Genomic DNA, 12,014 nt, shown 5'->3' on the forward strand with positions numbered 1-12,014 from the left:
GTATCCAGCACACAGGAGACCCTCATAGTACCCAGCACACAGAGGAGACCCTGATAGTATCCAGCACACAGGAGACCCTCATAGTACCCAGCACACAGAGGAGACCCCGATAGTATCCAGCACACAGGAGACCCTCATAGTACCCAGCACACAGAGGAGACCCCGGTAGTATCCAGCACACAGGAGACCCTCATAGTACCCAGCACACAGAGGAGACCCCGATAGTATCCAGCACACAGGAGACCCTCATAGTACCCAGCACACAGAGGAGACCCCCATAGTACCCAGCACAGAGGAGACCCCCATAGTACCCAGCACACAGAGGAGACCCCCATAGTACCCAGCACACAGAGAAGACCCCCATAGTGCCCAGCACACAGAGGAGACCCTCATAGTACCCAGCACACAGAGGAGACCCCCATAGTACCCAGCACACAGAGGAGACCCCCATAGTACCCAGCACACAGAGGAGACCCTCATAGTACCCAGCACACAGAGGAGACCCCCATAGTATCCAGCACACAGAGGAGACCCCCATAGTACCCAGCACACAGAGGAGACCCCCATAGTACCCAGCACACAGAGGAGACCCCCATAGTACCCAGCACACAGGAGACCCTCATAGTACCCAGCACACAGAGGAGACCCCCATAGTACCCAGCACACAGAGGAGACCCCCATAGTACCCAGCACAGAGGAGACCCCCATAGTACCCAGCACACAGAGGACACCCTCATAGCACCCAGCACACAGAGGAGACCCCCATAGTACCCAGCACACAGAGGAGACCCTCATAGTACCCAGCACACAGAGGAGACCCTCATAGTACCCAGCACACAGAGGAGACCCCCATAGTACCCAGCACACAGAGGAGACCCCCATAGTACCCAGCACACAGAGGAGACCCCCATAGTACCCAGCACACAGAGGAGACCCCCATAGTACCCAGCACACAGAGGAGACCCTCATAGTACCCAGCACACAGAGGAGACCCCCATAGTATCCAGCACACAGAGGAGACCCCCATAGTACCCAGCACACAGAGGAGACCCCATAGTATCAAGCACACAGAGGAGACCCTCATAGTACCCAGCACACAGAGGAGACCCCCATAGTATCCAGCACACAGGAGACCCCCATAGTACCCAGCACACAGAGGAGACCCCCATAGTATCAAGCACACAGAGGAGACCCTCATAGTACCCAGCACACAGAGGAGACCCCCATAGTATCCAGCACACAGGAGACCCTCATAGTACCTAGCACACAGAGACCCCCATAGTACCCAGCACACAGGAGACCCTCATAGTACCCAGCACACAGAGGAGACCCCCATAGTACCCAGCACACAGAGGAGTCCCCCATAGTACCCAGCACACAGAGGAGACCCCCATAGTACCCAGCACAGAGGAGACCCCCATAGTACCCAGCACACAGAGGATACCCTCATAGTACCCAGCACACAGAGGAGACCCTCATAGTACCCAGCACACAGAGGAGACCCTCATAGTACCCAGCACACAGAGGAGACCCCCATAGTACCCAGCACACAGAGGAGACCCCCATAGTACCCAGCACCCAGAGGAGACCCCCATAGTATCAAGCACAGAGGAGACCCCCATAGTACCCAGCACACAGGAGACCCTCATAGTACCCAGCACACAGAGGAGACCCCCATAGTATCCAGCACACAGAGGAGACCCCATAGTATCAAGCACACAGAGGAGACCCCCATAGTACCCAGCACACAGGAGACCCTCATAGTACCCAGCACACAGAGGAGACCCTCATAGTACCCAGCACACAGAGGAGACCCCCATAGTATCCAGCACACAGGAGACCCTCATAGTACCCAGCACACAGAGGAGACCCTCATAGTACCCAGCACCCAGAGGAGACCCCCATAGTACCCAGCACACAGAGGAGACCCTCATAGTACCCAGCACACAGAGGAGACCCCATAGTATCAAGCACACAGAGGAGACCCTCATAGTACCCAGCACCCACAGGAGACCCCCATAGTACCCAGCACACAGAGGAGACCCCCATAGTATCCAGCACCCAGGAGACCCTCATAGTACCCAGCACACAGAGGAGACCCCATAGTACCCAGCACACAGAGGAGACCCCATAGTACCCAGCACACAGAGGAGACCCCCATAGTACCCAGCACACAGAGGAGACCCCATAGTATCAAGCACACAGAGGAGACCCTCATAGTACCCAGCACACAGAGGAGACCCCCATAGTACCCAGCACACAGAGGAGACCCCCATAGTATCCAGCACACAGGAGACCCTCATAGTACCCAGCACACAGAGGAGACCCCCATAGTACCCAGCACACAGAGGAGACCCCCATAGTACCCAACACACAGAGGAGACCCTCATAGTACCCAGCACACAGGAGACCCCCATAGTACCCAGCGCAAAGAGGAGACCCTCATAGTACCCAGCACAGAGGAGACCCTCATAGTACCCAGCACACAGAGGAGACCCCCATAGTACCCAGCGCACATAGGAGACCCCCATAGTACCCAGCACACAGAGACCCCCATAGTACCCAGCGCAAAGAGGAGACCCCCATAGCACGCAGCGCACATAGGAGACCCCCATAGTACCCAGCACACAGAGGAGACCCTCATAGTAACCAGCACACAGAGGAGACGCCCATAGTACCCAGCACACAGAGGAGACCCCCATAGTACCCAGCACACAGAGGAGACCCTCATAGTAACCAGCACACAGAGGAGACCCCCATAGTACCCAGCACACAGAGGAGACCCTCATAGTATGAGACCCTCATAGTACCCAGCACACAGAGGAGACCCTCATAGTACCCAGCACACAGAGGAGACCCCCATAGTACCCAGCACACAGAGGAGACCCTCATAGTACCCAGCACACAGAGGAGACCCTCATAGTACCCAGCACACAGAGGAGACCCCCATAGTACCCAACACACAGAGGAGACCCCCCATAGTACCCAGCACCCAGAGGAGACCCTCATAGTACCCAGCACACAGAGGAGACCCTCATAGTATGAGACCCTCATAGTACCCAGCACAGATGAGACCCTCATAGTACCCAGCACACAGAGGAGACCCTCATAGTACGAGACCCTCATAGTACCCGGCACACAGAGGAGACCCCCATAGTGCCCAGCACACAGAGGAGACCCTCATAGTACCCAGCACACAGAGGAGACCCTCATAGCACCCAGCACAGAGACCCCCATAGTACCCAGCACACAGAGGAGACCCCCATAGTACTCAGCACACAGAGGAGACCCTCATAGTACCCATAGTATACATTTATTTGCATTTTGCAGTGAGAAATAAGTATTTGATCCCTCTGGCAAACAAGACTTAATACTTGGTGGCTAAACCCTTGTTGGCAAGCCCAGCAGTCAGACGTGTTTTGTAGCTGATGATGAGGTTTGCGCACATGTCAGGAGGAATTTTGGTCCACTCCTCTTTGCAGATCATCTCTAAATCAATAAGATTTTGAGGCTGTCGCTTGGCAACTCGGAGCTTCATCTCCCTCCATGTTTTATATGGGATGAAGGTCTGGAGACTGGCTAGGCCACTCCAGGACCTTAATGTGCTTCTTTTTGAGCCGCTCCTTTGTTGCCTTGGCTGTATGTTTTGGGTCATTGTCTTGTTGGAAGACCCATCCACAACCCATTTTTAATGTCCTGGCGGAGGGAAGGAGGTTGTCACTCAGGATTTTACGGTACATGGCTCCATCCATTCTCACATTGATGCGGTGAAGTAGTCCTGTGCCCTTAGCAGAGAAACACCCCCCAAAACATAATGTTTCCACCTCCATGCTTGACAGTGGGGATGGTGTTCTTTCGGTCATAGGCAGCATTTCTCTTCCTCCAAACACGGCGAGTTGAGTTAATGCCAAAGACCTCAATGTTTGTCTTATCTGACCACAGCACCTTCTCCCAATCACTCACAGAATCATCCAGGTGTTCATTGGTAAACTTCAGACGGGCCCGCACATGTGCCTTCTTGACCAGGGGGACCTTGCGGGTACTGCAGGATTTGTGTTAGCATTGGTTTTCTTGGTGACTGTGGTCCCAGCTGCCTTGAGATCATTTAACACGTTCCCCCCGTGTAGTTTTAGGCTGATCTCTCACCTTCCTCATGATCAGGATTCCCCACGAGGTGAGATTTTGCACGGTGCCCCAGATCGATGTCGATTCACAATCATTTTGTATTTCTTCCATTTTCTTACTATTGCACCAGCAGTTGTCTCCTCCTCACCCAGCGTCTTACTTATGGTTTTGTAGCCCATTCCAGCTTTGTGCAGGTCCAGGATCTTGTCCCTGACATCCTAAGGCTGTGTGCCTACGTTGCGTTTTTTATGCGTTTCATTTTTGCCGCAGTGGAAACGCTTACAAAAGGCATTCTCATGCAATCTTATGGGATTCCGCAGTTGCTGTGCCCATCCTGCGGATTTTCCCGCTGCGGAATCGCATAGCGGTAAAATTCGCATCATGTTCATTGTTTCTGTGGAATCGCGGTGATTCCGCAGCCATAGGATTGCATTGAAACGCTCACTTTAAGCATGTGGCTATGCCCCCCATGTGTAAAGTGAGCGCTTCATGTGCGGATGGTACCTGGGACTGCAGGAGACTCTCCTTCAGGCCCTGGGATCTATATTCATGTAAAAAAAAGAATTAAAATATAAAATATGGATATACTTACCTTCCGATGGCCCCGGAGTCCTCCCGGCTCTCAGCGGCTTCCGTTCCCAGGGATGCATTGCGCAAATCACCCGAGATGACGTCACGGTCCTGTGATGTCACAAAGGTCCTTCACGCAAAGCATCCCTGGGAACGTACCGGGAGCGCCGCTGAGGAGATCGGGGGCCGTCGGAAGGTGAGAATATAATGATTTTTTATTTTTTTAATTATTTTTAACATTCTATCTTTTACTATTGATGCTGCATAGGCAGCACACTTGTCAAGCACTATGACCAACCTGTCAATCACTTTTCCAAGCGATGCTTCAAATCGCTTGTAAAGCGCAAGCATTCTGCAAGCTAAAAACGCATGCGAATTCCGTGGCAGGGAGTTGTGGAAATGCTGCGGACATTTCCGCAGCATTTCTCCAACGTGTGCACATAGCCTTATACAGCTCTTTGGTGTTGCCCATGTTGTAGAGGTCAGAGTCTGACTGATTGAGTCTGAGGACAGGAGTCTTGTATAAAGGTGACTATGTAACAGCTCTCTGTAATGCAGGTAACGAGGTGATTAGGAGTCTGATTAGGAGTCTGACTGGTCTGTAGGAGCCAAAACTTAATGGTTGGTAGGGGATCAAATACTTAATTCTCACTGCAAAATGCAAATACATTTACTGTATATAATTTATACAATGTGATTTTCTGGATTTTATTTTTGATATTCTATCTCTCAATGTTAAAATTAACCTTAATATTATAGACTGTTCATGTCTCTGTCAGTGGGCAAACTTACAAAATCAGCAAGGGATCCAATACTTATTCCCCCCACTGTATGCCCCATGAGGTTGTGCGGACTCGTCCCCGTGAGTCAGCGCCATCGATCTGATGCATCTAACGGGAATGTGCTGATGAAGCGTTGGACGTGACAGCGCTGAATGTGCCGCGGCCCCCCGCCAACGGCGGCCCCCCGCCAACACCATAACTCACGGGAAATGAATTAATGAGGGCGACGCTCTGCACCCAGCTCCATATTATTAAAGGGGTTATCCGACAACTCTGACTCCTCGCTGGGACACTGAGCGGCGACACTGACGAGGAGCCCATCAGCGGCCATGTTATCACTCAGCTTTCCCAGAAACTGATACAGAAAGGAACAGAATCCAGAGAACGATAATGTGAACGGATCTCTAGTCTGACAGCCCCCGTAATTGTGTGTTACCCCTACGATTGCATGTGGCCCCTGTGGTTGTGTGTGGCCCCTGTGGCTGTGTGTGGCCCCTGTGGTTGTGTGTGGCCCCTGTAGTTGTCTGTGGCCCCTGTAGTTGTGTGTGGCCCCTGTGGTTGTGTGTGGCCCCTGTAGTTGTGTGTGGCCCCTGTGGTTGTGTGTGGCCCCTGTGGTTGTCTGTGGCCCCTGTAGTTGTCTGTGGCCCTTGCGGTTGTCTGTGGCCCCTGTGGTTGTGTGTGGCCCCTGTGGTTGTGTGTGGCCCCTGTGGTTGTGTGTGGCCCCTGTAGTTGTGTGTGGCCCCTGTGGTTGTGTGTGGCCCCTGTAGTTGTATGTGTCTCCTGTGGTTGTATGTGGCCCCTATGATTGCATGTGTCCCTTGTGGTTGTGTGTGGCCCCTGTGGTTGTGTGTGGCCCCTTTAGTTGTGTGTGGCCCCTGTGGTTGTGTGTGGCCCCTGTAGTTGTCTGTGGCCCTTGTGGTTGTCTGTGGCCCCTGTAGTTGTATGTGTCCCCTGTGGTTGTGTGTGGCCCCTATGATTGCATGTGGCCCCTGTGGTTGTGTGTGGCCCCTGTGGTTGCGTGTGGCCCCTGAAGTTGTGTGTGGCCCCTGTAGTTGTGTGTGGCCCCTGTGGTTGTCTGTGGCCCCTGTGGTTGTCTGTGGCCCCTGTGGTTGTCTGTGGCCCCTGTGGTTGTGTGTGGCCCCTGTGGTTGTGTGTGGCCCCTGTGGTTGTCTGTGGCCCCTGTGGTTGTCTGTGGCCCCTGTGGTTGTCTGTGGCCCCTGTGGTTGTCTGTGGCCCCTGTAGTTGTGTGTGGCCCCTGTGGTTGTCTGTGGCCCCTGTGGTTGTCTGTGGCCCCTGTGGTTGTCTGTGGCCCCTGTAGTTGTGTGTGGCCCCTGTGGTTGTGTGTGGCCCCTGTAGTTGTGTGTGGCCCCTGTGGTTGTCTGTGGCCCCTGTGGTTGTCTGTGGCCCCTGTAGTTGTGTGTGGCCCCTGTGGTTATGTGTGGCCCCTGTAGTTGTGTGAGGCCCCTGTGGTTGTCTGTGGCCCCTGTGGTTGTGTGTGGCCCCTGTAGTTGTGTGTGGCCCCTGTGGTTGTGTGTGGCCCCTGTGGTTGTCTGTGGCCCCTGTGGTTGTCTGTGGCCCCTGTAGTTGTGTGTGGCCCCTGTGGTTATGTGTGGCCCCTGTAGTTGTGTGAGGCCCCTGTGGTTGTCTGTGGCCCCTGTGGTTGTGTGTGGCCCCTGTAGTTGTGTGTGGCCCCTGTGGTTATGTGTGGCCCCTGTAGTTGTGTGTGGCCCCTGTGGTTGTCTGTGGCCCCTGTGGTTGTCTGTGGCCCCTGTGGTTGTGTGTGGCCCCTGTGGTTGTGTGTGGCCCCTGTGGTTGTGTGTGGCCCCTGTGGTTGTGTGTGGCCCCTGTGGTTGTCTGTGGCCCCTGTGGTTGTGTGTGGCCCCTGTGGTTGTGTGTGGCCCCTGTGGTTGTGTGTGGCCCCTGTGGTTGTGTGTGGCCCCTGTGGTTGTCTGTGGCCCCTGTGGTTGTGTGTGGCCCCTGACAGCAGACGTGCTGTCCCCTGTTCACACCTCTGTACTATGAGATGTGGCGAGAGCTGTCATTACTGGTAAGAGCCATGACGCACAGTGACGTGCACAAAGCCCGGCCTATGATCCTATACTGTACGAGCAGCCATTGGCCGCACAGTAACCTCATCAGCAGCGTTCCCAGCCCTCTCCTATCACAGCTCTCTGCACACTCAGGGGTGGACAGCCCCTCTAAATCAGCAGCAGCAGCTTCAGCTGTCATCTCCATGCTGTCAGCAAGTTACAGAGAGACCAGTGCGACCTCTAGTGTCAGCACAGTAAACTGCAAGATCACCATCGAAAGGAAAGAGAATCCCTACAGATCTGCGCTGGATCCACAGCAGAGAAAAATAAAGCATCCACTGGATCACTAGGAAGGGAACTAATTCACTGGATCACAAGGATGGAAAACAAATCCACTGATTCACTAAAGATGGAAACTAATCCACCAAGAAAGAAAACAAATCCACTAGATCACATGGAAATAAATCCACTGAATCTTCAGAGAAAGAAGTGAATCCACTTGGTCACAAGGGAAGAAGAAATATATCCACGCAATCACTAACAAAGGAAGCTAATCTACTGGTTCACCGGAAAAGGAAACAAATCCGCTTGATCACCAGAGAAGGGAAATAATCCACTGCATCACCAAGGAGTAATGAATCCATTGGATGATAAAGGAAAGAAATGAACTTACTGAATCCCCCCAGAGATCATGCCCACTGTGTCACTGTGTCTGTGGAGGTCACGAATTATCAGGACATCACACAGTCACCTGACGAGTGCTGGCGGCGGCCGTCCTCACTGCCGGGCCGGTTATTGGGGAACTCACAGTGAGCGTATGGCATATACACACGGGTGTATACTGTGGGGTGAAAAAGTGTTCACACCCCCCCCCCCCCCCCTGATTTCTTATCCTTTTGCATGTTTGTCGCACTTAAATGCTTCAGACACCAAACAAATGTAAATATTAGACAAAGATAACACAAGTAATCACAAAATGCAGTTTATGAATGAAGGTCTTTATTATTAAGGGAAAAAGAAATCCAAACCTCAAGATTCCTGTGTGAAAGAGTGATTGCCCCCTGTGCCTTAAAACATAAATTAATTGTGGTTTATCACATCTTTGTGAAGCTGAGATCACATTCCCTAGTCACACTCAGGCCTGATTACTGCCACACCTGTTCTCAATCAAGAAATCACTTAAATAGGACCTGCCTGACAAAGTGAAGTAGACCACAAGATCCTCAAAAGCTAGATATCATGTCGCGATCCAAAGAAATTCTGTAACAAATGAGAAACAAAGTAACAGAACTATCAGTCTGGAAAAGGTTATAAAGCCATTTCTAAAGCTTTGGGACTCCAGAGAACCACAGTGAGAGCCATTATCCGCAAATGGAGAAAACTTGGAACAGAGTTGAACCTTCCCAGGAGTGGCAGGCCTACCAAAATTACAAAGCGCACCGAAGACTCATCCAAGAGGTCACAAAAGACCCAACAACAACATCCAAAGAACTGCAGGCCTCACTTGCCTCAGTTAAGGTCAGTGTTCATGACTCCATAATAAGAGACTGGGCAAAAATGGCTGCATGGCAGAGTGCCAAGATGAAAACCACTGCTGAGCAATAAGAACATAAAGGCTCGTCTCAGTTTTGCCAAAAAAACATCTTGATGTTCCCCAAGACGTTTGGGAGAATACTGTGGGACTGACGAGACAAAAGCTGAACTTTTTTGAAGGTGTATGTCCCATTACATCTGGCTTAGAAGTAAGACAGCATTTCAGAAAAGGAACATCATACCAACAGTAAAATATGGTGGTGGTAGTGTGATGGTCGGGCTGTTTTGCTGTTTCAGGACTTGGAAGACTTGCTGTGGTAAATTGAACCATGAATTCTGCTGTCGACCAGAAAATCCTGAAGGAGAATATCTGACCATCTGTTTGTGACCTCAAGCTATAGCGCACTTGAGTAAATAATAATAATAACAATCTTTATTTATATAGCGCCAACATATTCCGTAGCGCTTTACAGTTTAACAGTTTCGAACACAACAGTCATAGGTAACAATGTTAACAATACAGTAATAAAGCACAATAATCCGCCCCTGCTCGTGAGAGCTTACAATCTACAATGAGGTGGGGAGATACAAAGTACAGGTGTGTATTTACAATGATATATTTACAATGATGGTCCAGCCATCTTCAGGGGGTGGGGGGTAGATGGAGATAGTGAATGGGCTACACACACACAAACATAAAATGACTGATTAGGGAACGTGATAGACCGCTCTGAACAAATGTGTTTTGAGCGAGCGCCTAAAACTATGCAAGTTGTGGATGGTCCTAATATCTTGGGGTAGAGCATTCCAGAGGATTGGCGCAGCACGGGAGAAGTCTTGGAGTCAGGAGTGGGAGGTACGGATTAGTGCAGAGGTTAGTCAAAAGTCGTTAGCAGAGCGCAGCGGTCGGCTAGGCCGATAGACCGAAATGAGGGAGGAGATGTAAGGGGGTGCCGCGCTGTGGAGAGCTTTGTGGGTGAGAACAAGTACTTTGAATTGTATCCTGTAATGAATGGGCAGCCAGTGTAATGACTGGCGAAGAGCGGACACGTCCGAGTAACGATTAGCCAGATGGACGACCCTGGCTGCTGCATTAAGGATAGACTGGAGAGGGGAAAGTCGAGTAAGGGGGAGGCCAATTAATAGAGCATTACAGTAGTCCAGACGGGAGTGGATTAGGGCGACAGTGAGAGTTTTTGTTGTTTCCATGGTGAGAAAAGGGCGGATTCTAGAGATGTTCTTTAGGTGTAAGCGGCACGAGCAGGCAAGAGATTGTATATGGGAGGTGAAGGAGAGATCGGAGTCACACATAACACCAGACAGCGTGCCTGCTGCCGGGTGTTATTATGGTGCCACCCACGGAGAGGGAAACGTCAGATTTAGGGAGGTTAGTAGAAGGCGGGAGCAGAAGAAGTTCAGTTTTGGAGAGGTTGAGCTTCAGATAGAGAGCGGACATGATGTTAGAGACTGCAGACAGACAGTCAGTGGCGTTCTGTAGTACAGCGGGGGTAAGGTCAGGGGATGACGTGTATAGTTGTGTGTCATCAGCATAAAGATGGTACTGAAAGCCAAATCTGCTGATGGTCTGTCCAATTGGGGCCGTGTAGAGGGAGAAGAGAAGGGGGCCAAGGACTGAGCCCTGAGGTACCCCGACAGTGAGAGGAAGAGGAGATGAAGTGGAGCCGGAGAACAGAACACTGAAGGAGCGGTCAGAAAGATAGGAGGAGAACCAGGAGAGAGCAGTGTCCTTAATGCCTAGTGACTGGAGCCTAGAGAGGAGAGGGTGGTCAACAGTGTCGAAAGCTGCAGAAAGATCGAGGAGAATGAGCAGAGAGTGGTCACCATTACATTTTGCTGTCAGAAGGTCATTGGTCACCTTGATGAGTGCAGTTTCTGTCGAGTGTAGGGGGCGGAAGCCGGACTGTGAAGGGTCTAGGAGGGAGTGAGTGGAGAGGTAACGGGTAACACGGGAGTAGATCAGGCGCTCCAAGAGTTTAGAGATGAAGGGGAGATTGGAGACCGGTCTGTAGTTGTTTGTGCAGGATGGGTTGAGGGCCGGTTTCTTTAGTAATAGAGTAATGATAGAGTGTTTGAAGGAGGGAAAAATGCCAGAGGAGAGGGTGAGTAGTTAGGTGAGTAGTGACGACTGGAGAGAGAGACTGGAGGAGATGAGAGGGAATGGGGTCGGTGGTGCATGTAGTCGGACAAGAAGAGGAGAGGAGCTTGGAGACTTCTTCTTCTGTGATGGGATCGAATGCGGAGAGTGAGCCAGGGGAGATGCAGGAAGGAATGGGAGTCATTGCACTTGGTGTCTGGGAGCGGATTTCCTGACGGATATTGTCTATTTTCTCTATAAAGTGGAAGGCCAGGTCATCAGCACAAATGTCTGTGATAGGGGCTTGTGCTTTTGGCCTGAGGAGGGAGTGAAATGTGTCAAAAAGTTTCTTGGGGTTGTTGGATAGTAAGGAGATCAGGGTGGTGTAGTAGGACTGTTTGGCGAGGTGAAGGGCAGAGTTATAGGTTCTTAACATAAATTTGAAGTGTATGAAGTCTTCTGGTGTGCGTGTTTACCTCCATAAGCGTTCAGCACACCTAGAGCATCGCTGGAGAAGTCGGGTTTGTGATGTGAGCCAGGGCTGTTTCACTCTGTGTTTGGAGGTTCTGAGGGTGAGGGGAGCTACTTGGTCAAGGGGGCTTCTAAGAGTGTGATAGTAGTGATGTACCGCCAGATCAGTTATGCAGCAGAACAATGATCCAAAACACATCAGCAAGTCCACCTCTGAAAGGCTTAAGAAAAACAAAATTAAGACTTTGGAGTGGCCTAGTCAAAGTCCTGACCTTAATCCGATTGAGATGCTGTAATGACCTTAGAAAGACAGTTCATGCTCAGAAACATCAGTGTGGCTGAATTACAACAATTCTACAAAGAGGAGCGGGTAAAATTCCTCCAGAGCGTTGTAAGACTCACTGCCAG

This window comes from Ranitomeya variabilis, chromosome 7 (assembly GCF_051348905.1).
Source record: "Ranitomeya variabilis isolate aRanVar5 chromosome 7, aRanVar5.hap1, whole genome shotgun sequence".
Taxonomy (NCBI): Eukaryota; Metazoa; Chordata; class Amphibia; order Anura; family Dendrobatidae; genus Ranitomeya; species Ranitomeya variabilis.